The sequence below is a fragment of the Moschus berezovskii genome, chromosome 26, assembly GCF_049115385.1.
Source record: "Moschus berezovskii isolate FMDL1 chromosome 26, NW_MosBer_1.0, whole genome shotgun sequence".
Lineage (NCBI taxonomy): Eukaryota > Metazoa > Chordata > Mammalia > Artiodactyla > Moschidae > Moschus > Moschus berezovskii.
In genome coordinates this window covers 2,931,480-2,955,251 of record NC_142485.1, presented here as the reverse complement: position 1 = coordinate 2,955,251, position 23,772 = coordinate 2,931,480, and the positions used below count along the sequence as shown (strand labels likewise).

The 23,772-nt window shown below is 41.6% G+C and overlaps 1 protein-coding gene and 1 non-coding gene across 3 annotated transcripts in view; both read right to left on the bottom strand.

The window, feature by feature from the left end:
* The window catches only part of LOC129549462 (ubiquitin-conjugating enzyme E2 E2), a 361,063-nt gene that overhangs the window by 273,682 nt on the left and 63,609 nt on the right, over positions 1-23,772 (bottom strand). The gene's annotated exons all lie outside the window — the stretch shown is intronic.
* Positions 19,329-19,435, bottom strand: LOC129549472 (U6 spliceosomal RNA). The gene has a single exon (XR_008684573.2). It is a non-coding gene; the product is annotated as a U6 spliceosomal RNA (small nuclear RNA).

Here is a 23,772-nt window from a genome sequence, read left to right as displayed (position 1 = left end):
GAGGTAAGGGGAAAAGAGGTAAAAGCATTACATTTGGGAAGCTGGAAAGCACATAAACTATTAACAATAATTTAGCAGATTTCAGAAACCTGGCCCATAATACAGACAAGTGACAAGAACTACTGGACATTAAAAAAAGATGGAGCAACTTGAAGAAAGACTACATATACAGAGGAAAAACTATTATTAATATACTCAGAAAAGATATTCACAACATAGAACTGTAAGCACACTATTTTTTTAATTCACAAAATGGAAAGAGGGACAGAATGTTACATGTCTTACAGGACAAATGTAATCAAATATGAGCACCACTGCTACCTTCTCTGCTTCTCAGCTGCTTTTCCGGCATTTCAATGCTTATCACGTCTTTATTAAACAAAAGAATTCCCACAAATGCACTGAAAAAGTGTCGGTTTTCCTTAGTTAAGTCAAATAATTAAGACGTGCTTAATTTTCTTGATGAATTAATGTTTAATAATAGAATCTAGTTTAAAGACTATCTAAAAGCTAACATTTAAAATTTAATAACCTGTATCTGTAGAGTATCTGGATTCATGGAAAACAGTCAGAACTCCCACACACGAGCACGCGCAGTGGAGCAGGGCTGAGAACCCAGCGTCCATGGCTGGCTGGCGGCCCTTGCTCTGCAGTGTCCCCTGGCTCACTGCTTGTCCTTCCAGATGGAATGGCGGTGCCGTAAGAAACTCAACCAGGAGTGGCAAAGTGGAGAGAGTATATACGGACCTGTCTGGCCACAAATCAGAAATCAGAGACGCTGAGCAACAGGGACATTTGCAGCAAAGAAGGAAGGACTGTACCTAGAAGACTTATTCACCTCTTTGATGTGTTTTGATTGGAGTCTTATTGATACCTATAATCTGAACCAGGACATTTTTACCTTCTCTGATAGACATTTAACATTCAGACAGACATCATTCATTTCTGAAAATACATGAATACATGTCCTGGGCCAGGGGTGGGGGTGTGGAAAGGGGTTTAAGGAAAAACTCTTACATTGTTGGGGGTTTAAGGAAAGGACTGTGCCTCCGTCCATGGAAGTCCACTTCCATTCTCCAACATACATCCCAGAATTAATAGCTGTTAAGGGAGTGGAGGCATAGAAAGCTCAAATGACACGCTGAGGATAACAGAACAGACAGCTATGGAATTAGACTTGGGCACACAAAGCAGCTGATCCTCAATCGTTATTATTTCAGTAAAATGAAAAATACTTAAAACTTTAACTCCCTCAGTGGCTAGGCGGGTTTCCAGTATAAGTTCTTCTAAATGCTGTTTTCAGTCTCTTCTGGTTTTCATCTACCATTAATTTCTGAAGGCTCATCCAAGCACAATTACTAATATGATAGTATTAGCTTTTGAACAAACTAGTAACAAAGCCCTAGGGTTAGAACATGACAAAGGTTTTCACAGTAGTGTTCTTAGAGAATAGCGAAGTAAAGGAAATGAGCAAGATAAAAGAATGGTTATATTTTATATGTCAAAAGAAAAGAAAACATTAAATACTGTCTCCTACAAGAGATGTAAAGGCAGTTCTCAAAGTGTGGTCCACAGACTTCTGAACATCTCGGAGACACTTTTAGCGGGCCAATGAAGTCAAAACTAGCTCATAATGATACTGAGACTGCATTTGCCTTTTTTCGCTGCATTGACGTTAATAACAAGGATGCAAACACAACAGCAGGTAAACTGTTGGTGCCTAATCTCAAAATCTAAACAATGGCACCAAACTGTACTACCTGCAGGTAAAAAAAGAAAAACAAATCAGCTCCGTTCGTTCTTGTTAAAGCAATAAAAACCATCAGAAGTATTAAATATTGCCCTTGAACATGCATAACTTTCTACTGCATACCTAATATGACGGCTGTATTGAAGCAAAGCACTTGTGTATCAGTAGAGCTGCAACCTGGATTAGCTCCTTTTTCCATGGAGCACCATTCTTCCTTGAAAGAATGGCTGACTGATAAATCATGTTAATTCAGACTTGGGAATACAGCAGGTATTATCTGAAAGAAACTGAATGAGCCTGTCATATCAAGAAAATCAGCTTAAAGTCCTGGTCGCCAATAATAAAATTTGACCTTCCCAGCAAAAAAATCAGAATTTTGGAAACCACATCTGCTGCCAATACTTAAACAATTCTCCTGCTGTGGTCACTGGTGATGTGGTCAGCAGTGATGTTAGAGAACGGATAGTTGTTGATACTACATAATCAAATTATCAACATTTGGAAAGTCTGCAAGAGTCTCAGTAATGCCCAAAGGACCAAAATTCATGTCAAAAAATCACTCATGGGTAAAAGGATTGTTGAAAATACAAGAAAATAGCGGAGATTAAATGTGTGTGCACACAACATACAACCAGTGAGTAAGGGAACAAATGCACGCACAGTGTCAGACAATCAGTGGCTTTTACTGCAGCAGCATCGCATGAAGAGTTCACTGCTGTGGGCTAGAGTCTACACAGCAATTAATGTATAAAAGTCACTGTTTTTCAACTTTTGGTATATGATCAAAGAAGAATACCCACTCTGTTAAAGCCTTCTTCCTTTTTCCAACTATGTATGTGTGTGAGGATTTTCTTCATATCCTTCAAATGAAACAACATATAACAACAGACTGCTGCTGCTGCTGCTGCTGCTAAGTCACTTCAGTCGTGTCCGACTCTGTGTGACCCCATAGACGGCAGCCCACCAGGCTCACCCGTGTCTGGGATTCTCCAGGCAAGAACACAACAGACTACAAAACCAGAATTCAGCTGTGGTCTAGTAAGTCAGATGTTAAAGACATTTGCAAAGATGTGAAATAATGCTGTTCTTCAAGGGATTTTTTTTTTCTTTAGAATATGTTTAAATTAACATATTTCTCATAAAATCTATGTTAACATAGAATGAGTTTACTATTGCTCTTTTAAAAAATTAAGTGCATTTTAAATGTGTTTAAATTCCTAATTCAGCAAATATCGACAGATATAATCCAAAAATTTTTATGACTGTAACGTCCTGAGACAAAAGTATACTTTAGAACTGCTGATTTGTAAGGTGGCCTCAAACAGTGGGCTTTGAGTGTCAAAACTTTACAGGCCTCTGTGTCTCTAAGGTCGACCCCAAGTATCTGTGTCTGAAAAGATTCAACCCTTTCGCCTCAATGTCAAAGTGGTTCTATCTCTGACGTGTCCAAGGTCAGTTTTGTCCTTAAGTAAACGGTGAAGTCAAATACGCCCTACACTCAATATAAAATGCCAAATCTTCCAGAGAGGGCAGTATTAACTGCTGAGCAGTAGAAACGATACTGCTCCACAGCCAAGGGACAAAGATAAGGAGACCCTTTCGGAGTAGAGGTGGCAATAAACCCAGTGCCCTGGCTAGACCAGCTCACAGGATTGTATTCAACGGCGGGAGATCAGGTAAGACTAAGAGCATACCCACCATACTGGCCGGAATGTGGCAAGAACAGCAGGGCTGGAAATGCCCGTGAGGGGCATCACGGGGCTCTCGAGGGCCAACAGGGGCCACTGTCCCTCCACAGGCGGCGGCAGACTAGGGTACTCAGTTCTGCTTCCAGCTCTGGGAATAAGCTGTTGTGACCCTGGTTGACTAACTTACTTCTATTTTATTCCCAGTGTCTGGAGTCTGAGAAGAACAGTAATTCTGTAGATTTAAAATGCTACACTAGTCACTGGAAAGGCATCACCCCACATTTATGCAGATGATGGATCTACCATACAGATTATACTTCAAACCTTCCTCGTCACCTAAGGGCAATGTTTCTCAGTTAGAAAGAAACACACTGCATGACTTCTGAGGCTGAATTAAATATGGAAATGTGTACCTAATAATAAGAAATAAATTGCACTTCCTTCTTTATCGGATGGCAATACAAATAAAAGTTAAGAGTTTAAAAATGTGTCTCTCTGTGTGTGTTTAATGTGCTGGTTCTGAAACCAACATAAAAGGGAAAAAAACCTTCCCCAGAGAAAATTTCTGGAAAGCATGAAATTGGGCTATTAAGACTGGGGCGGGGGAGGGGGTTGCTAGAAGAGGAAAAGAAAATAACATGGACAGAAGACACAACCAGTAATAAAGCACCTCCCAAAAAGGGAGACATCAAGGGGCCATTTCATCCAAAGAAGGACACAATGAAGGGCAGAAATGGCAAGGACCTAACATAAACAAGAAATTAAGAAGAGGCGGCAAAAATACACACAAGGGAGGAACTATACAAAAAACGTCTTAATGACCCAGGTAACGACAATGGGGTGTTCACTCACCTAGAGTCAGACACTCTGGGGTGTGAAGTCAAGTGGACCTTAGGAAGCATCACTACAAACAAAGTTAGTGGAGGTGATGGAATTCCAGCTGAGCTATTTAAAATCCTAAAAGATGATGCTGTGAAAGTGCTGCACTCAATATGCCAGCAAATTTGGAAATCTCAGCAATGGTCACAGGACTGGAAAAGGTCAATTTTCATTGCAATCTCATAGAAGGATACGGTCAAAGAATGTTCAAACTACTGTGGAATTGCACTCATTTCATATGCTAGCAAGGTCATGCTCAAAATCTCAAGCTTTAACAGTACATGAACTGAGATCTTCCAGATGTACAAGCTGGACTTAGAAAAGGCAGAAGAACCAGAGATCAAGTTGCCAACATCTGTTGGATTGTAGAGAAAGAAAAGGAATTCTGCAAAAACATCTACTTCTGCTTCATTGACTATGCTAAAGCCTTTGACTATAGATCACAACAAACTGTGGAAGATTCTTAGAGATGGGAATACCAGACCACCTTACCTGCCTCCTCAGAAAACTATATTCAGGTCAAGAAACAAGAGTTAGAACCAGATATGGAAAAATGGATTGGTTGAAAATAGGGAAAGGAATATGTCAAGGCTGTATACTGTCACCCTGCTTATTTAACTTATGTGCAGAGTGCATGTGTGTGTGCTAAGTCACTTCTGTAATGTCTGACTCTTTCATGACCCTAAGGACTATAGCCTGCCAGGCTCCTCTGTCTGTAGAATTCTCCAGGCAAGAATACTTGAGTGGGATGCCCTGCCCTTCTCCAGGAGATTCAATCCAGGAGATTCAATCTCCAGTGCCCTTCAATCCCTGCCCACCCAGGGATTGAACCAAGGTCTCTTAAATCTCCTGCACTAGCAAATGGGGTCTTTACCACTAGTGCCACCTGGGAAGCCCATATGCAAGCAGAATGTAGGGCTGGTTTAATCACAAGCTGGAATCAACAATGCTGGGAGAAATATCAACAACCTCAGATATGCAGATGATATCACCCTAATAGAAGAAAGCCAAGAGGAACTAAAGAGCCTCTTGATGAAAGTGAAAGAGGAGAGTGAAAAAGCTGGCTTAAAGCTCAACATTCAAAAAACAAAGATCATGGCACCCAGTCCCATCACTTCATGGCAAATAGATGGGGAAACAATGGCAACAGTGACAGACTTCGTTTTCTTGGGCTCCAAAATCACTGCGGATGCTGATTGCAGCCATGAAATTAAAAGACGCTTGCTCCTTGGAAGGAAAGTTACGACCAACCTAGACATATTAAAAAGCAGAGACATCACTCTGCCAACAAAGGTCCATCTACTCGAAGCTACGGTTTTTCCAGTGGTCTTGTATGGATGTGAGAGTTGGACTAAAAAGAAGGCTGAGCGCCGAAGAATCTATGTTTTCGAACTGTGCTGCTAGAGAAGACTCAAGCGTCCCTTGGACTGCAAGGAGATCCAACCAGTCAATCCTAAAGGAGATGAGTCCTGAATATTCATTGGAAGGACTGATGTTGATGCTGAAGCTCCAATACTTTGGCCACCTGATATGAAGAGCCGACTCAATGGCAGTGACCCTGATGCTGGGAAAGACTGAAGGTGGGAGGAGAAGGGGACGACAGAGGATGAGATGGTTGGATGGCATCACCAACTTGAAGGACATGAGTCTGACCAAGTGCAGGGAGATAATGAAGGACAAGGAAGCCTGGTGTGCTGCAGTCCTTGGTACCGCGTTGAGTTAGACATGACTTAGCAACTGAACAACAACAACACTAATTTGTAGTAGTAACTATCCTAGTGGGAAATACAGTTTGGTACTGGAGTGGGTTGCCATTTCCTTCTCCAAGGTAAGGATAAGATTATAGTCTCTGAGAATCTGAAAGAGAAACATATTTGGTAGGTTCCCACCTAATCAGACACTCTGGATTTTTTGAAAAAAGAAGTAGAATGGGCAAAGTTTTGTTGACAGTTGACAGTTGACTCGGAATGGCTGGAGGGCTCGTTGTGGATATGAGGAGCCAGTCACGGAGATACTACAGAGCAAATGCAGGCTGCAGGGTCTCAGGCATTCCTGGGCCAGAGGCCTGCTGTATGGATGGACATGAATCAGCAACTTCTCAGAAGTATGAATTATCAGGAAAACGATTAGGTCAAGGAAATAAAAAAGAACTAGATTGGGAAGAAAAGCGAGTTCAATTCGAGACATGATAATTTTAAACTGGTTAAGAATAGAAACACTGAAGTATCAAAATGGCCCAGAAGTCCCAAAGAAACTTCACATGAGACGGAGTGTGAGAGAGGTCAGGCAGCAAAGACTGAGAATCAGAGAGTCGGATATTTTCAGAGTAGAAAGGCTCTTGAGCTGAGTGACTCCATCATTTTGGGCTAGACAAGTGCTTGCCTCCTTTTCAAAGTTCAGCCAACAGATGGACAAAGAACTGCAACTCCCAGGCCACCAGCTAAAACCTGAAAAGGAACCCAAGTTTAAGTTTTCCACCTTCTATTTAGAAATGTTTGAAGCTATGAGAATACATGAGCTCCCCAAGATTCAGAGCAGGGGTCACAGGTTGGAGGTCCACAGTCATGTTTGCTTGGACTGCGGTTAAAAAAAAAAAAAACAGAGAGAGGAAAGAAATACTTGTGGCAGAAGAGTGACATATTTCTTTCCCTCTATCCTAGTGGGAAATATAGTTTGGTAAGGTAAGGATAAGATTATAGGGTCTCTGAGAATCTGAAAGAGAAACACATTTAGTAGGTTCCTACCTAATCAGAACTACTGGATTAAAAAAAAAAAAGAGGTAGAATGGGCAGTAGAAGAAATAGTAGAAGTAGAAAGAAATAGTTGTGGCAGGGGACATTTATTTCCCATCTCCAGCAACCTTTTCTGTCACCCCCAAACCATATTCATGTAATAAATTACAAGGTATGCACTTGCTGTGAAATACAGCTGGAAGGCACTCTCTAAAACCACTGCTCACAGTAGTCCAGTGGCGCATATTATACCGTAGGCTACACACCCAAGGGCTGTGCAGCGTGCCAGCTACAAACACCCTTTCCAACCAGCACGCATGTGCCTAAGTCACTCAGTCATGTCGGCCTCTCTGCGACCCCGTGGACTGCAGCTCACCAGGCTCTGCTGTCCACGGGGTTCTCCAGGCCAGAATACTGGAGTGGGTTGCCATTTCCTCCTCCAGGCATCTTCCTGACCCAGGGATCGAACACACGTCTCTATACGTCTCCTGCATTGCAGGCAGGTTCTTTACCACTAGCACAACATGGAAGCCTTTCCAACCAGCATAGCACGTCAACTCCCTCTCCCTTGGGTATTCCTGAACTTCAACTAACTGCCAACATTCAAAATCTGTAATATTTCATATAAAGGTTTAGAGTCCTCACACTTTCCTGAACTGGAAGGTCTGATTACTGCAAACTCCTTTTTTCCCCACATGAAAGGAAGCCAACAGCAGTGTTCCCGCTGGACGGGATCTGCTTTCTCATCACTTGGCCCTAACGCGGACCATTCACTCCTTCACAACACTAACAGAGACCTCTGTGAGGGAATCTGCAGCCTTCAAAGAGATACAAGTGGAGGATTAGAACCTCAGCTTCAGAAAAAGACTTTGGGGCATGAAAGGAAACCAGCAAAGGGACCAAGAAAGATGTTTCAGAGATAAGCACAGAACTGCAGAAATCAAGGGAGGAGATGACCTCACTGAGCCGAAGCAGACACTGGAATTCAGCAAGGAGGAGGCACTGAGCCTGTGAGAAGAGATTCAGCTGCTCTGCAGGATTCATCCCACAGCGAGTGAATTTTAAAAGGACCAGAGAAAGGGGAGATGACACTAACAACAGAGAGACGGACATCACGTGTAAAAGGTTTATGCAATGATTTTTAACTGCAGATATTCATATACATCTGAGTACAAAAGAGTAAGAACAGGAAGCTGTGAGAAGTGGCTCTAGACTCAGTCTCAGGCAGAAGCAAACAAGGAAGTTTCTGTATTCAGTAGAGTAGCTGACTTCACAGAGTAGCTTTGTCAGTCCATTCAGTTCAGTTGTTCAGTCCTGTCTGACTCTCTGAGACCCCATGGACGCCAGACCTCCCTGTCCATTACCAACTCCCAGAGCTTGCTCAAACCCAAGTGCATTGAGTCGGTGATGCCATCCAACCATCTCATCCTCTGTCGTCCCCTTCTCCTCCTGCCTTCAATCTTTCCCAGCATCAGGGTCTTTTCCAATGAGTCAGTTCTTGCCATCAGGTGGCCAAAGTATTGGAGTTTCAGCTTTAGCATCAGTCCTTCCAGTGAATATTCAGGACTGATTTCTTTTAGGATGGACTGGTTGGATCTCCTTGCAGTCCAAGGGACTCTCAAGAGTCTTCTCCAGCACCACAGTTCAAAAGCATCAATTCTTTAGTGCTCAATTTTCTTTACAGTCCAACTCTCATATCCATACGTAACTACTAGAAAAACCCTAGCTTTGACTAGTCAGACCTTTGTTGGCAAACTATGTCTCTGCTTTTTAATATGCTGTCTAGGTTGGTCATAGCTTTTCTGCCAAGGAGCAAGAGCCTTTTAGACTGAGGCAATAGTTACCTGCCTTGCTATAGTTAAGCTATAACATACTTGAATAGAATATCTTTAGAAGAAATAATGATGAAATAAAAAGATACAACAAAACCCCTATATTATGAACTGAACAGACAGATGATAAAGAGCAAAGGAAATCAGAAAAGTCTTTCTTGATTATCTTTTCTTATCTGGTAGAGTAAGATTATAATCAAGGAATTGATTTCATCATCAAGGATGATTTCATCATCCCAATTGAAAAATCAGTTTCTCATCAATAAACCTATGTCAAATAGTCTACTATTTTAAAATCAGCTGACCACACATACAAATTACATCAGGAAAAAGCATATACTAAATACTAGTATTTTTCCTAGTTTTACCAGACACTGATTTACTCATTATGACTCAGTAAGACCTGCTTTATACCTCTCTTTATGCTGTGAATAATGTCTTACCAAGGACATTTAAGTTTTTTCTTCTACTAACATGCAGTTGAAAACGCCTCACTCAGAATTAAGATCATGGCACAATTATTGTGGAACTATTAGTTTCTTAGCATTTTTATTCAGTGACCTAGTAAATTATTCAAGGTAAAAAAAATGCTTCTACTTTATAGATTACGCTTATGAGCATCCTCCCTGCCTAAAAACTATGTTTCTTATTCAAAAGAATCATTATTGTATGACTTCTAAAGTCATTTGACTTTTTTTTTTTAACAAGCTGTGGGAAGAATACTCACAGATGATTTATTTCTTGTATTTTTGTGAATTCACCACTAAGATCTCTCTAACAGACCTAGAACAAATGTTTGCTCTCAATCTTTTTAAAAAGACTATGTTATCTCATGAAACTCTGAGGTCTGACCCCACACTGAAGGTGCTATGTTAGGCTCGAGAGATACAGCGTTAGACAAAAGGAACGATTTCATATCTCTGCCCTTCCATGCGTGTGAGAACCCAGAATCAATCTGAGGGCTGGATCAGGTTCAAGATGAAGTTCACTGCGAGAGGATCTTTAGAATAATGTATTCAACGTGACACAGGGCAATGTCTTAAATGAAGGAATTACCTGGAAAGCAGGTCAAACATAGAGGGACTGAAGCAGGATTGGGGTAGGAATGTGAACTTGTATTTAATCCTGTTTTATTTCATCTGTTCTGCTCCTTCCCACACAACTGAAATCACCCAACAGTGAGGACAATAAAGCAGCTGAGTGCTTATTAGGTGCCTGGCACCGTGCCAGGTGTTCACCGCTCACGCAAGCACCACACCAGGGGGGAACTATTATCCCGGTTTTAAATATGACTCCGAAGAGGTACAAACAGGTTGCAGAGCTTTGTTGAGGCTTCGTCAGAGCTATGCAGGCAGCGAGAGCAGAGCGAGGGCTGGGCCACCAGGCTCCTCCGAGGAGCTCGGAAGGCTGGGCTGCTCCCAGGACAGGGGAGTCTGCGTGACCGCCCGCCACGAAGCGCTGGTGGGGCTCGGGACACTCAGGAGACGGGCAAGAGGGCCTCTGAGAGGCGAGCGAAGTGAACAACGCGACCCTTTCTTCTCATTCCAAACGCGACCAGTCTCAGCCTCGGTACTCCTCCAGGAAGAGAAGCTGTTTCTCCCTTTTCCAAAAAAACTGAGGAACCGAGGAACCGCCAGGAACTGAGGCAGCTTTCCGCTGCATTTCCAGCACCGTGTCACCAAGAGGCCGACTCCAGCAGCAGAGACAGCAAAGAGGAACAGCCCCATAAATAACCACAAGTACTAGAGCCTCACTACACTACCTTGTTTTTCTCATTTTGCCTGACCATTTATTTGAGAATCACCTCCCGACACTGCAGATCTGCGGAGGCAGCTGCTGTCTGAGTGAACATGGTCAGCAGTATGTTGCTTATATACGACTATGTACTCCACATTCTGGTTTACCTGCGGTGCATACCACAATACTAACTTTTAAAGCAAGTATACCAAAATGGTAAAGGAAAAGCCTACTATTACAACACATGAAAAGATAAGACTTCTTGCTTTGCTTATTATACTTTCTGAACAGTTGACTTTATTATCACTGGTGTGTAATATGTAATTACATATATTATCATAGAATGTAATAATCATTTTTACACGGCTTTGCATACTGTTCTGTAACTTTGTACTCAGGTCAAACAAGGCAGAATCACCAGACTAACCTGCAAGTCTGTGTTCTACAAAGCATGTCAGTCAGTCCAGGGAGCCAGTGAGGGCTCAGGTTCCAGGCTGCCGTGCAGAGTCCAGGCATCTTTCCCTAACTCACAAAGGCCTCCCAGCTTGATCAACTATGTATCCACCTCAAGGGGCATTTGTATCCAACCAGCAAAAATCCTTCAGAGGCAAGCAGCAATTGTAAGCCAACAGTATTCTGCAAGCCTGAGAAAATTATTTTAAAGCCCATATTTCACAGAGATTCCAGTACTAAATCACAACAATGATCACCCTGTCCTTTCCTGTAGAGCAGTCTTCAGACCTGCCCTGAAATCACCAGGAATGCAGTGTCTTAGTCCCATTTCAGACCTACTGGAAACAAAATCTGCATTTTTAACAAGCTCTTCAATGTGAGAAACAGTTCCAGGCCATGGACCCCACGTGTCCTGAACAGAGTCAAGAACAGGCCCACAATCTAAATTAAATACTCTCTCACTTACGTCCTGACCTAACCAGACACATCAGCTACTGCCCGGTAGGTCCCAATCTGCTCAGCGGAGGAAACCCATATTTGAATTTTGCTGTGACAAATAACTCTCATGCATGTTTTCTAAAACCCACCTTTCACGAGTAATTTAACTGACTTGAAATGTCTTTTACATTCACCCTTTTGTGAACTCAAATTTTCCTTTAGAAATATTTCAACTGAATTCTCTTTAGTCAATTTTGAATACACACACAAGAGAAATTAAAGTCTATCAATCATCTTTATGCAAAAAGTATAATTGTATCTTAAGGAAAAACTTCTTATCACATTAAGAAAAATCACTTTTAGAGAACTATTATGTCCCTAAAGTAGAAATTTTAACTAAAACAATTTACTGCAATTCGATAATAAAAGGCTTTAATTGTAATGTCAGTGGCACCTGCCATTTCTTTACAGTTTCATAACTTTGTTGTTCAGTTAGGTCGTGTTTGACTCTTTGCAACCCCATGAACAGCGGAATGCCAGGCTTCCCTGTCCTTCACTATCTCCCGGAGTTTGTTCAAACTTATGTCCATTGAGACGCTGATGCTACCCAACCATCTCATCCTCTGTCGTCCCCTTCTCCTCCTGCCTTCAATCATTCCCAGCATCAGGGTCTTTTCCAATGAGACAGTTCTTCACATCAGGTGGCCAAAGTACTGGAGCTTCAGCTTCAGCATCAGTCCTTCCAATGAATATTCAGGACTGATTTCCTGTAGAATGTATTAGTTTTATCTCCTGGAAGTCTTAACTGCAATAATGTAAGTTTAACTAAACAGTAAGAAATACTAATAGGAAGTACTTCTATTAGAAAGAAATACTAATAAAACTAAATAGGAAACACTGAAAATAACACCATCTTCAGCTAATGTATGTATTTAAATATATAATAAAGGGAGAAATGTACACATAATCACAAAAGGCCATTTTAAACATCGGGTCTGGAAATGGATCCTGTGTTTTATCACTTATGGCAGCATCAAATGGTATTTTAAAGTGACATATTTATTAGCATTTATTAATTTTTCAACCTGATTTGCTTTGGTTAATTTCTATTCACACATCACATTTGAAAAATTATACCTGGAAGTGGCAAAGTGTAAAACTGCTTTTTGCTCAGAAAAAAATTTCTATTAACATTATAATAGCATCTGTGTTCTGAGAAAGTCAATCAAAGCAACAAACTCTCACTGTGTGGGAAGGCTGCTGAGCCAGTGTCAAAGTTGGGCTTTTTTCTTTCCAATTTTACATTACAGGAGGTCACTAGCAGACTTTCAGGCTTCCCTTAGTCCCTTCAGGAAGACTGGGTGGCTTACAAACAACAGAAGCTAACTCATCACAGTTCTGGATGCTGGGAAGTCCAAGAGCAAGGCACCCGGGTGTCAGCATTCTGGTGAGAACCAGAGTCACTGGGCAGCGACTATGCCCTGCGGGGTGGGTGGAAGGGCCGTGGGGGCCCTGTGGGACATTCATGATCACTAACCCCGTTCCGACCCTGGCCGACTTTCATGATCACTAACCCCGTTCGTGACACCTCCACCCTCACGACTGAAGCCCCTCCCAGAAGCCCTTCCTCCTGATTCTTCATGTCAGGCGTTAGGATTTCAACACGTGAACTGGCAGGCAGGTGGGGGACACACACGAACATTCAGACCATAACCCCCGTCTTCAGCTTCAACGATGATCAGTTCACGACTGACCATGTTTCTGTCCTGCCCCCATGGATTAATCCTCATCACCCCCACTCCGGTTATTTTACAGCAAATCCCAGATACATACTGAAGTAGTTACAGGTGAAATTACACCTTATCTTTAAAACCAAACATGCCCCCTACTGAACAGACCCAAAGTATCATCTCCTCTCTTACACATACAAACACAAATAATAATGTCTTCATATCATCAAATATCCAATCAGTTCAAAGATTCTTTACTGAAGCACTTGTTGGGAAATAATGAAATCACCTTACGCTATTTTAACAAAATTTCTTGATAAAATGTCCAAATATTTTATTAGCACATGTAAAGCCAATAAGACATAATTTTTAAATTACATATATTTTATTAAAATTAAATACTGTAACTTCTCTTTAATGTAAAAAATTGTTTATATTTATGCTTCATAATACATAAATATTATGTAGTTCTTACCCAAATTCTAATTCAATCAATATGGTTAAGTCTAAAATAGAAACATTATGACTAATGGCTACTTTTAAAAAATAGCAAACCAAGTAAACCAAATTTTGATCAAACTTACTATTTGGATTGCTTTTTAAAAATTTCCCTTACTGGGAATTGGAGCTGAAATACAGTATTATTAATTCAGACTGTACCTGAATTACAATCAATCAGTCACAGAACAGGTTTATTCCTAACACTGCTCCAAGGACAAATTACCCTACACTGTACCCAGCCCCTCTTATCTGTGTTCTTAAGGGTTCCAATTGCAAAGATACCTTGGGCTGTGATTCTTGAACTTCTGGCCTACTTACCAGGAGGGCCTGCTGAAACAGGGTGCTGGCCGCACCCCGAGTTTCTGTTTCAGGGGCTATGGGGGGGGCCTGATAACCTGCCCTCCTAACAGGGCCCCAGGGGACACTGATGCTGCCGGTCCGGAGACCACACCTGGAGAACCACTGGTCTAAGGCCGTGAAATCGTGCAGATCTGTAAGATTTGTCAGACGATACGGGGAAAGAGCAGGTGCTTTGGCAGAAGATGAAGGTGTGTTCACATCTCAGCTCTCCCCCCTTGCTAGTTACAAATTTTGAGAGCAAGTGACCCTTTCCAAAGCCTGAGTTTTATCTACAAAAACAGCTTCAACTTTCTAGAAAGAAAGACAAATAAACACATACTGGTTGCCTCGGGGCAGTGTGGACCCATCCCCTATTATCCGCATTATAAACATATACTGGTTGCCTCGGGGCAGTGTGGACCCATCCCCTATTATCCGCATTCTCAAGAGTGGACAGAGGAGGGTGGCATTTATTGGATTCTCTTGACATAAGAGTTTTAATGACCAAAAAAACAGCCTTTTTTTTTAAACTATCGTGACAGTTTAGACTCCCTTCTGGAATCATGTGGCTACCATTTAATATGAGAAAGCATGAATTTTAGCCCCAAGTTCTGCCTATTCTAATACACTAACGTCACTACCTTACAGATCTAAATCTCACCCCTGCAAACTAACCTAGCTCATTAGCAAATTAATTCACTATTTCATTTTTTAAAAACTGAGGCTTCTATAAATGATTATGGAATATGAAGAATAAAAGCTGAACCTAGTTATTTTCATATTCACTACTTTAACAATACACTGACTCCACTTTTTAACTTCACTCTAGTTTTTAAATCACGTGTTGGCATATAAAAATAGAATTTTAATCCTGAAGGAGGAATAAAACTCTAAATTTCACGCTGCAGAATACAAGGCTTGGGATGATCAAATACAGAATTACTGCTAAGTATACAAAGCAAATTTTATTTACAACTTAGATAAAGTGATTTCAAACTCTGTGGGGTATTATCTCCTATAAAAAGCCCCATAATTTATCACCTATCAACAGGAGAATTTTATGAATTTATGTGTGTGCTTTTGCTTATATCAAAGCATGGTGGGAGAAAAGCAAAGAAAATTGCTCACAATAGGATAGATGCTGATACATAATTACATTAGAAGGTATGCCTGTGAGTAATGGTCATACTTAATTCATTACAATGAACATTCATCCATGGCCAGCTATACTGGGATGACGGAAGACCCTGGGTGAAATATTGTAAGGGGCAATGTAATAAGTAATTTTTCAGAGGCTTCTACAGTGATATATTTTTTAAAAAATTTCATTCACGGCAGTGGAGCAATCTGTACAGGACAGGAGATACTTCACGCAGCACAGAAGAAAGGAATAAGATGGAGATGGGTTTGAGTCTCTGCTGTTTCTTCTTTGCTGGTTACAAAGCTATGAGAACAAGTGACCACATCCTGAGCTTTATCTGCAAAATCAGGTAATTCCTCTATGCTTCCAGGATCATTTTGAAGACCAAATTAACACTACATCTAAAATAAAGGAAGTACTCAGTAAGTGGAGTACTTTATTAGTAAACAGTAAACCTACTTCTGAAAGTCTGGCGTAGTAAAAATAATTCAAACTACTCTGTATTTCATAGATTTCTAAGGGATTTAATAAACATGTTACTGTTAACCGAATTTTCAGAAACAGCTTCTCTTAAATTTATTTTATTTTTTTGAAGTATAGTTGAAAGAACAGTTTTCTACTCACAAGATTTTCTGGTTATTTATTCTTATGATTAAAAATAAATTATAGAAAATTTAAGAAAAACTGATGCTATTTTCATGAAGTGTTTAGTTCTATAAATGATGGACCACAATTGTAATTTTTAATATTAGGAAGACATGATGGTTATAAGTAGATTTACCTAAGTGTGGATATACAGGTATACCTACAATATAATATGGATGTAAGTAGCTGTAAGTGGATATAAGCAAATATACTTAAAAATGAAATATTCAGTTCTTCCTCTAGACAAAAATACATTTTTCATTAGAAGTTTTAAATCCAACCATCATAATACATGTTTTCCATATAATATATCCCCCATAAAAACTAATGTTTCTTGTTAATGTATAAATAAATAGCATGTTTAGAAGATAAAATACATTTCCCGATTCACACTCTACCAGTGGCCAACCACAGTAATCCTTGCCTGCCCATGAGGGATTGATGGCTTAAACGCGGGATCAGGCCAGCCATTCACGCAAGCCACAGTCAATCAGAACAGGACTCCAAACCCGAGTCAAAAGCAAGCCAGCAGAGGGTGAGCGGCAGAGAAACCCGAAGCTGAGCAGACAGCCGGTGTGGGAATCTGCTCACTGCGGGCTAGATGGTAACTGATCCACCAGGCTCTCTACGGGAATTCTGAATGCAAAATGAGAGAAGGTAACAGAATCAGTCAAACCAGAAAAGGAGCATAAGAAGCAGACGCAGAGAAGCTGCATCTCCTTGGTTCAACAAGTATTTACTGCGCCCAAGCCGAGGGTGCCAAGCCAGGCAGTGTGCGTGAGGGCTCCGCCGGGCGGGCTGCGCTTCCGAGCCAAGGAGACGGTCCGGTCATCAGGGCTGCCGTGGGTCAGGCGGCTTCCCGAGGAAACGGCACCCCCACACTGGACGGGAGCTAACGAGACGGGAAAGGGCAGGCGATGCAGCGAGGCAGGGCCTGAGACGCCGCGCGCCCACGGCTGGCCCCTCCGCGCGGCTCAGAGCCCCGAGCGGCAGCGCGCCGAGGGTCCCGGCCCGCCCAGCCCCTCCACGGGAGAGGGGGCCAGGGTGTGCGCGGCGCGGCATTCCTGGAGCAAACTGCAAAACTCTCCCTGGAACAGACTCCCCTCGCGGTGCAGCACAAGAGAGTCAAAAAAGGAAAAAACAAAACACCTCCGCGCGCCGTGTTACAAACGGACTTAATCACAGGGACTGCCCCTGGCGAGGTGGAACAGGTTACGGAGACGCCTTTGGTCCCGGGGCCTCCCTCGGCTAAGAGCTCCATCCTAACCCATCCCATCCCACTGCGTTCCATCCGATCCCATCCTATCCCATTGTGTTCCATCATGTAGGAGCTCCACTCTAACCCATCCTATCCCACTGCGTCCCATCTGATAGGAGCTCCATCCTAACCCATCCCATCCCACTGCGTTCCATCCTACAGGAGCTCCATCCAATCCCATCCTATCCACTGTGTTCCATCCTGTAGGAGCTCCATCCTAACCCATCCCATCCCACTGCGTTCCATCCGATAGGAGCTCCATCCGATCCCACCCTATCCTACTGCGTTCCATCTGATAAGAGCTCTATCTTATCCCATCCGATCCACTGTGTACATCCTGTAGGAGCTCCATCCGATCCCACCCTATCCCACTGCGTTCCATCCGATAGGAGCTCCATCCGATCCCATCCTATCCCACTGCGTTCCATCCGACAGGAGCTCCATCCGATCCCATCCTATCCCACTGCGTTCCATCCAATAGGAGAGCCATCCGATCCCATCCTATTCAGTGTGTTCCATCCTGTAGGAGCTCCACCCTAACCCATCCCATCTCACTGCGTTCCATCCTGTAGGAGCTCCATCCAATCCCATCCTATCCCACTGTGTTCCATCCTGTAGGAGCTCCATCCTAACCCATCCCATCCCACTGCGTTCCATCCGATAGGAGCTCCATCCGATCCCACCCTATCCCACTGTGTTCCATCTGATAGGAGCTCCATCCGATCCCATCCTATCCTACCGCGTTCCATCCTGTAGGAGCTCCATCCTATCCCACTGCATTCCATCCAATAGGAGCTCCATCCGATCCCATCCTATCCCACTGCGTTCCATCCAATAGGAGAGCCATCCGATCCCATCCTATCCCACTCTGTTCCATCCCATAGGAGCTCCATCCGATCCCACTGCCACCTCAGAAAAGGAATTTGGTATTAATGACTTCAGTCTGAATACAGCAACAATTCAAATATGTGTTCTCTCCCAGACTTATCTGCATTTCTGGCTTCCTAATAGGTGAATGAAACGCACTGCTGACTGCTAACTGATTTTAAGCGTCAGTGAGCAAGTGGTGAAAGAGGTCCTGAGGAGAGAGGGTTAGCATTTCCTGAAATCACAATTCAATGACTGAACAGAACATATCCGTCACTTTATCGCCTGTAAAGAACAATACTCTTTTTTTAAAATGGCAGTTGTCTTAAAACCATGCTTTTAATAGAGAATAAATTAAATGATGAATTTGTTTCTATCCTACCTCCAACCTTTAAAAACTTACCCAAGATCCGACTGGCGAAGTGTATGTAAATTCTAATAACATTGAAAAGTAACAATTTAGTCTAATGAATGATGTATCACTCCATGATCCAAAGAAGTCACAAAATGAACGTGTGAATATCTGCTTAAACTATCAATAAGTCATAAATCATGTTTAATATTGCTATGTCTGGTTCTATACTGCTAGAATTTTGGCAATTACGGTTTTAATGGTATATTTATGCAAAATTTATTGCTGAATTCTACCACAAATCCATTCCTTTTATTCTAAATTAGTTTCAGATTTCATAAATTATTATTGATCATCTCATTACTATTTATAATTTAGTGCAGCTAAACAACCGCTTGGTATCTTTCGGAAGTTACACCTAGAAAACAGACATATAATTCAGCAAGTGCTTCCGTGTGCCTACAGGTCCCAGACACACATTAAAGTCAAGCTACGGTGACAGTGAAACATGTTTAGTATAAACCCCTGCTGACTGGGGATTAAAACTCCTCAAAGAATCCCTCTTGACCCCGAAATATTGTTCCTCTCGCTCTCCCCTGCAAGATGACAGTCACGATCACATTTGAGTAAGTTATCCAACTGAACATATTCAGGGACTTATCAAACCCGTAAAATTTACGTTCTCTCACAATGGGGACCTGTTGGGGATACTGAATCTTCTTTAAATGACAAATATTGCTTCTTTTTCCTAAATTAAATATATTTAACTCTGAATTAAAATTAGTCGTGACACTGTACTCATTAAGTTAGAAATTTTAAGCAACATGAGAAATTTAATATACAGTATTTCTCATACAAGCATTTAACACGATCATGTGTTAACATACAAGGCATCTAAGAACACTTTAATGTACATTTATATGGACAGTGTTTTGCCTATGTTCTCCTCTAGGATTTTTATAGTTTCTGGTCTTACATTTAGATCTAAAAATATGGAACGCTTCACGCATTTGCGTGTCATCCTGGTGCAGGGGCCATGCTAACCTTCTCTGTGTCGTTCCAACTGTAGTATATGTGCTGCCGAAGTGAGCACTAATGCACATTTATTTGGAAAAGTGATCTCTAACCCAGAGGTGAAAATTGCCCTACATGATCTGTGTATCTTTTCACTCACTTATCAGCTATTTTGTTACCTTAATTCCAGATGATAACATTTGACAGCGGAATATTTGAAGACTCAGTTTTACTATCTCAATAGCTTTAGAACACTGACTAAAAGCTGGATGTCACACCTAGCAGAATAGAAGATTCTGTGCATATACTTCATGCTACACAATTTAGAAATTCAGACTATTTTTGTCATGCTTATTTCTCAACAGTTGAAAATTAGTCCTTAAAGCTTAATTAATGACTGTTATTCTCAAGAGAGAATCTCAGCACATCAAAACAGTGTTTTCAAGGAAGCTGGTATCTTTGCTGTTCTGGTCAAAATGGTAGAGCCCTGAATGGCCTGACAAAGCATTCAATCACTGTCCAAAACACTCCACGGCTCAAGCTACAGTTACCAGCAGAATCAGAATTAACCAGAACCCCTTAATTTAGGGCTCCTTCTTACGTATCATTTATTAACTTTTTATGATTATATTTTTAAAAGCAAAAAGGAAAATAATTATTTTCACAATGACTAATTTCTCAGAGAAATATTTATGTTTCTCCGAGGAAGAGTCATCAGTGGTTTGGGTTCTAGTTCTTAGATGGGTTGACTAGTCTGAGGTTTACACAGTAAATATAATATATGGATACAAATGTTGACTTTTGAAGCCCACAGGAAATCATAAATGCTTGAAACCCACACTATCAATTATCAGATGAAAATCTAATTAGCACATCCAGCTTTTGGCAGTAGCCAATCTTTGAAAATATCAGTCAGGATTTTATTGGGAAGGATATTGGGAAGGCTACTGTTGTGAATACAATAGTTGCACACGTTGCTGTGAAATAATGAACACATTTGATACATTTTTTAGTTCTGTATTTAACACAGCTGATTAAAAAGCTAATTTCATTCTCCTTCTGTATTACTATTCTTCTAGGGTACAGCTGCCAACCACAGTTAAATCTGATTAGGCCCCATGTTGAGTTAATCAATTTGATAACATCAGACATTATTAAGGAAGCATACACAATACGTTCACAGTGTCTACTATCAGAAGCATGTGCACCAAAGCTTTTGTTTTCCCAGGACACTGCAACTGCTTAGCCTTATTTTGCTTTGTTTTGAAAAGAATTTTAAAAGAACAAAACTTCTCTATTTCTTCTTTAGGTCAATACAAAAAAATTATTCTGTTACAGTATTAATACCATGATTAACTTTTTATCAATGTTTATATGATGAAATAATCCCCGAATCACAGTCACGATTAGAAATAAAGACCAACAAAAATATAAATGCTCACAACGTAAAATAGTATCCCACGATAATATCCTGAGAGATTTTTCTACTTTTTTTCACAATGATTAAAGACTACTTCAAAACACAGCCCACTTTCCCTACTTGCGATTTTACAGCTTTAATACACTCAGGTTTAACCTCACAAAGGAAAAGGAGCATGGTCATCTGACCAGTCTGTTACGGCCCACATATATGTGTCATATGTTATGACACCTGTGACACAAGACTCATACGTGCAGACGGCAGAAAGCAGCGCGAAATACATCAGTGTTTTTATAAACTTCCTACTTTGTTTTTCCTTCGGAGTCATGAAAAGATTCAAAGAAGGAAAATGAAGTCTGGCACTAATGGAAGTAACCTCTTTGTTGCTGCTGCTGTTTGCTGCTGTTCAGCCGCTAAGTCTGTCCAACTCTTGTGACCCCCATGGACTGTAGCCCACCAGGCTCCTCTGTCCATAGGATTTCCCCGGCAAGGACACCGGAGTGGATTGCCATTTCCTTCTCCGGGGAATCTTCCTGACTCAGGGATTGAACCCATTTCTCTTGCATTGGCAGGCAGATTCTTTACCACCAGGGAAGCCCAACCTCTCATTATTTTATACTAAAAATTTTCAGTTAATTATTTTTAACTTACTTCAGAGCAGAACAGTTTTCTCATATTCAGATTTTAAAAGTTCATTTCTTGAAACAAATTGAAAAGAAAAAAATTAGAAAGTGTGTGCTTTTTGCAGAACTACAATTCTAAGAACTGGGTTGTAACTTGCGCTCTGTATCTTAGGCAAACAGGGAGGAGGCAGGCAAGTACTGAAGGAGCTTCTCAAGGAGACCAGCGCCTGAAGTCACGGAGCTGCTGCGACTACCAACCCGCGTACAGGCCAGGCAGCCGCCTTCCTTCCACTGGCATCGTGAAGTAAGTAACAAAGAAACGGGAAAACTAAAATAAAGCAAAACTAGGCTCATCCCTGCTTGCAGTCCCCACGTGGTGTCTCGCCCACCTCCCAAGCCTTCTGGATCCTTCAGTGAGCCCCTCACGTGCCTTCCTGTCTCATGCGGTCTGTGGGGGTCTGAGGGGACAGAAGAAAGCGTTACTATGAACTGAAAGCTCAGTTCAGATTTTTAATGAATCTGGGTCTCGCGGACAACATATTCTGTTTCAAATGCAAACTCAGTCTTCTGGACACCATGACAAAGGGAAATGGGAGTTCTCCGACGTCTAGACCTTGAACCATCCCTTCCCTCTCTGGAAAGCCATCCTTTCAGCGCCCGCCCCCAGTCCTGTGACTGGGGATTTCTTTTTTAAGTGTCTGGTTTCTGTTTAAGAAATTTAAGCGCCTCTATCTATCAAACTGATTGATAATAGGGATGTTGATAATAAGGTTGCTGATAATTTATAAGGCAACAGAAGATGTCATACTTTACAAACCCATCATCCACACAGCAGCCAAAGTGTCCTTTTAAAGAGCAAATCCTCTTGGGACCCCTCCAAACAAAACACTCAACGGCTGCCCGCTGCTTTCAGGAAAAATAACAAACTCTTTCACAAACCCAGGAAGACCCCGTGTGATCTAGGCCAGGCTCAGTCTGAGCCCCTCCACCAGACGCCTCAGAACCCTAGTCACGCGGATCTATTCTGGCACCTTCCATCTGCATGCTGCTCCTCAGCCTAAAACCCTCCTGCCCCACTCTGCAGTTCAAGTTAGCTGCAGAAGTGTTTTTTCAAAGAAAATTTCTTCCCTACCACCTCTTCCCACACCCCATGTGATACACTTTCAAAGTAGACCAAGGTCTCTTTCAGAGCCTTTCTCACTGTGATCATTCAAAAATGGAGAGCAATTGTTGCCGCCTGCCCCCCAAGTCTTTTCCTCTGGAACGTGGGTACCAAGAAAGTCAGTCTTGAGTCCCTGCAGCCCCTCCCTGTGGGTACCAAGGAAGTCAGTCTTGAGTCCCTGCAGCCCCTGCCTAGCACAGAGCTCTGCACACAGGAGGCGCGCATCGCCAACTTTCTGACAGCAACATCAACACCTGCCTCACAAGGTTATTCTGAGGATGAAATCAAACAACCCACTGGAAGCCCAGGTTCAGACTAGCACGCAATGCGAGCCAGCTGTTATCATCAACATCTATTTGTGTAAGAGTGAATAAGTGAGGGCAGTTAGGAACACTTATTACAACTGTTCAAAAAGTGGACGCCAAGACAGCTCCACTCAATTTCTTTACTAACTCTCCAATATGCATCATTAAAAAAATGAGAGCTATGCAGAATACTTATCAACAAGAATATCCAATGCATCGTTTTTAAGTAAAGAATTGCAGTCATAAAAGACAAATTGTGAAACATACAAAGAACATGTGGACATTGAAAAACATTTTCTTAATGAATCCAGGCATTTCCTCAACAACATGAGTCTTTTATAACTTAAAAGGCTAACACAATAGACTAGTTTTTTACATTCACAAACTGCAGTTGATGTTAAACACGAGCCAAGACCAGAAATAAGCGCTACATGTAGGAAGAAAAAACACAGCAACCTAGCAACTCACTGCTGCCACACCTGCAAAAGGTCAACCCCTGTCCTACATGTAATATTTGACCTCCCTTCTTTCATCAAAGTACTTTCCCCATTACATCACAGGATTTCTATACAAGAATGATTTAAACACTAAGAATAGTCAAGTTTATCAATATCTCAATCACTCTTAATAGCATGTACTATGTCAACTTCAAATGTAAATAATTCCAGAAAGAGGGAAAGGTATTCCTAATTTAGCAATTTCAGAAGTTCATTCACTTCTGTCATGATGCTGCAGAATTACTACACTGCATTTTATACTATAAAACTGTTCTAGTCACGCAAACCATCAGTGACAGCTAATTTTATGTATCACCTTGCCTTGGGTGGGAGGGGCAGGCGTTTGCTCAAATGTTGTTATGAGTGCGCCCACAAGGGGGTTTTTGAATCATATTAACATTTGCAGCCC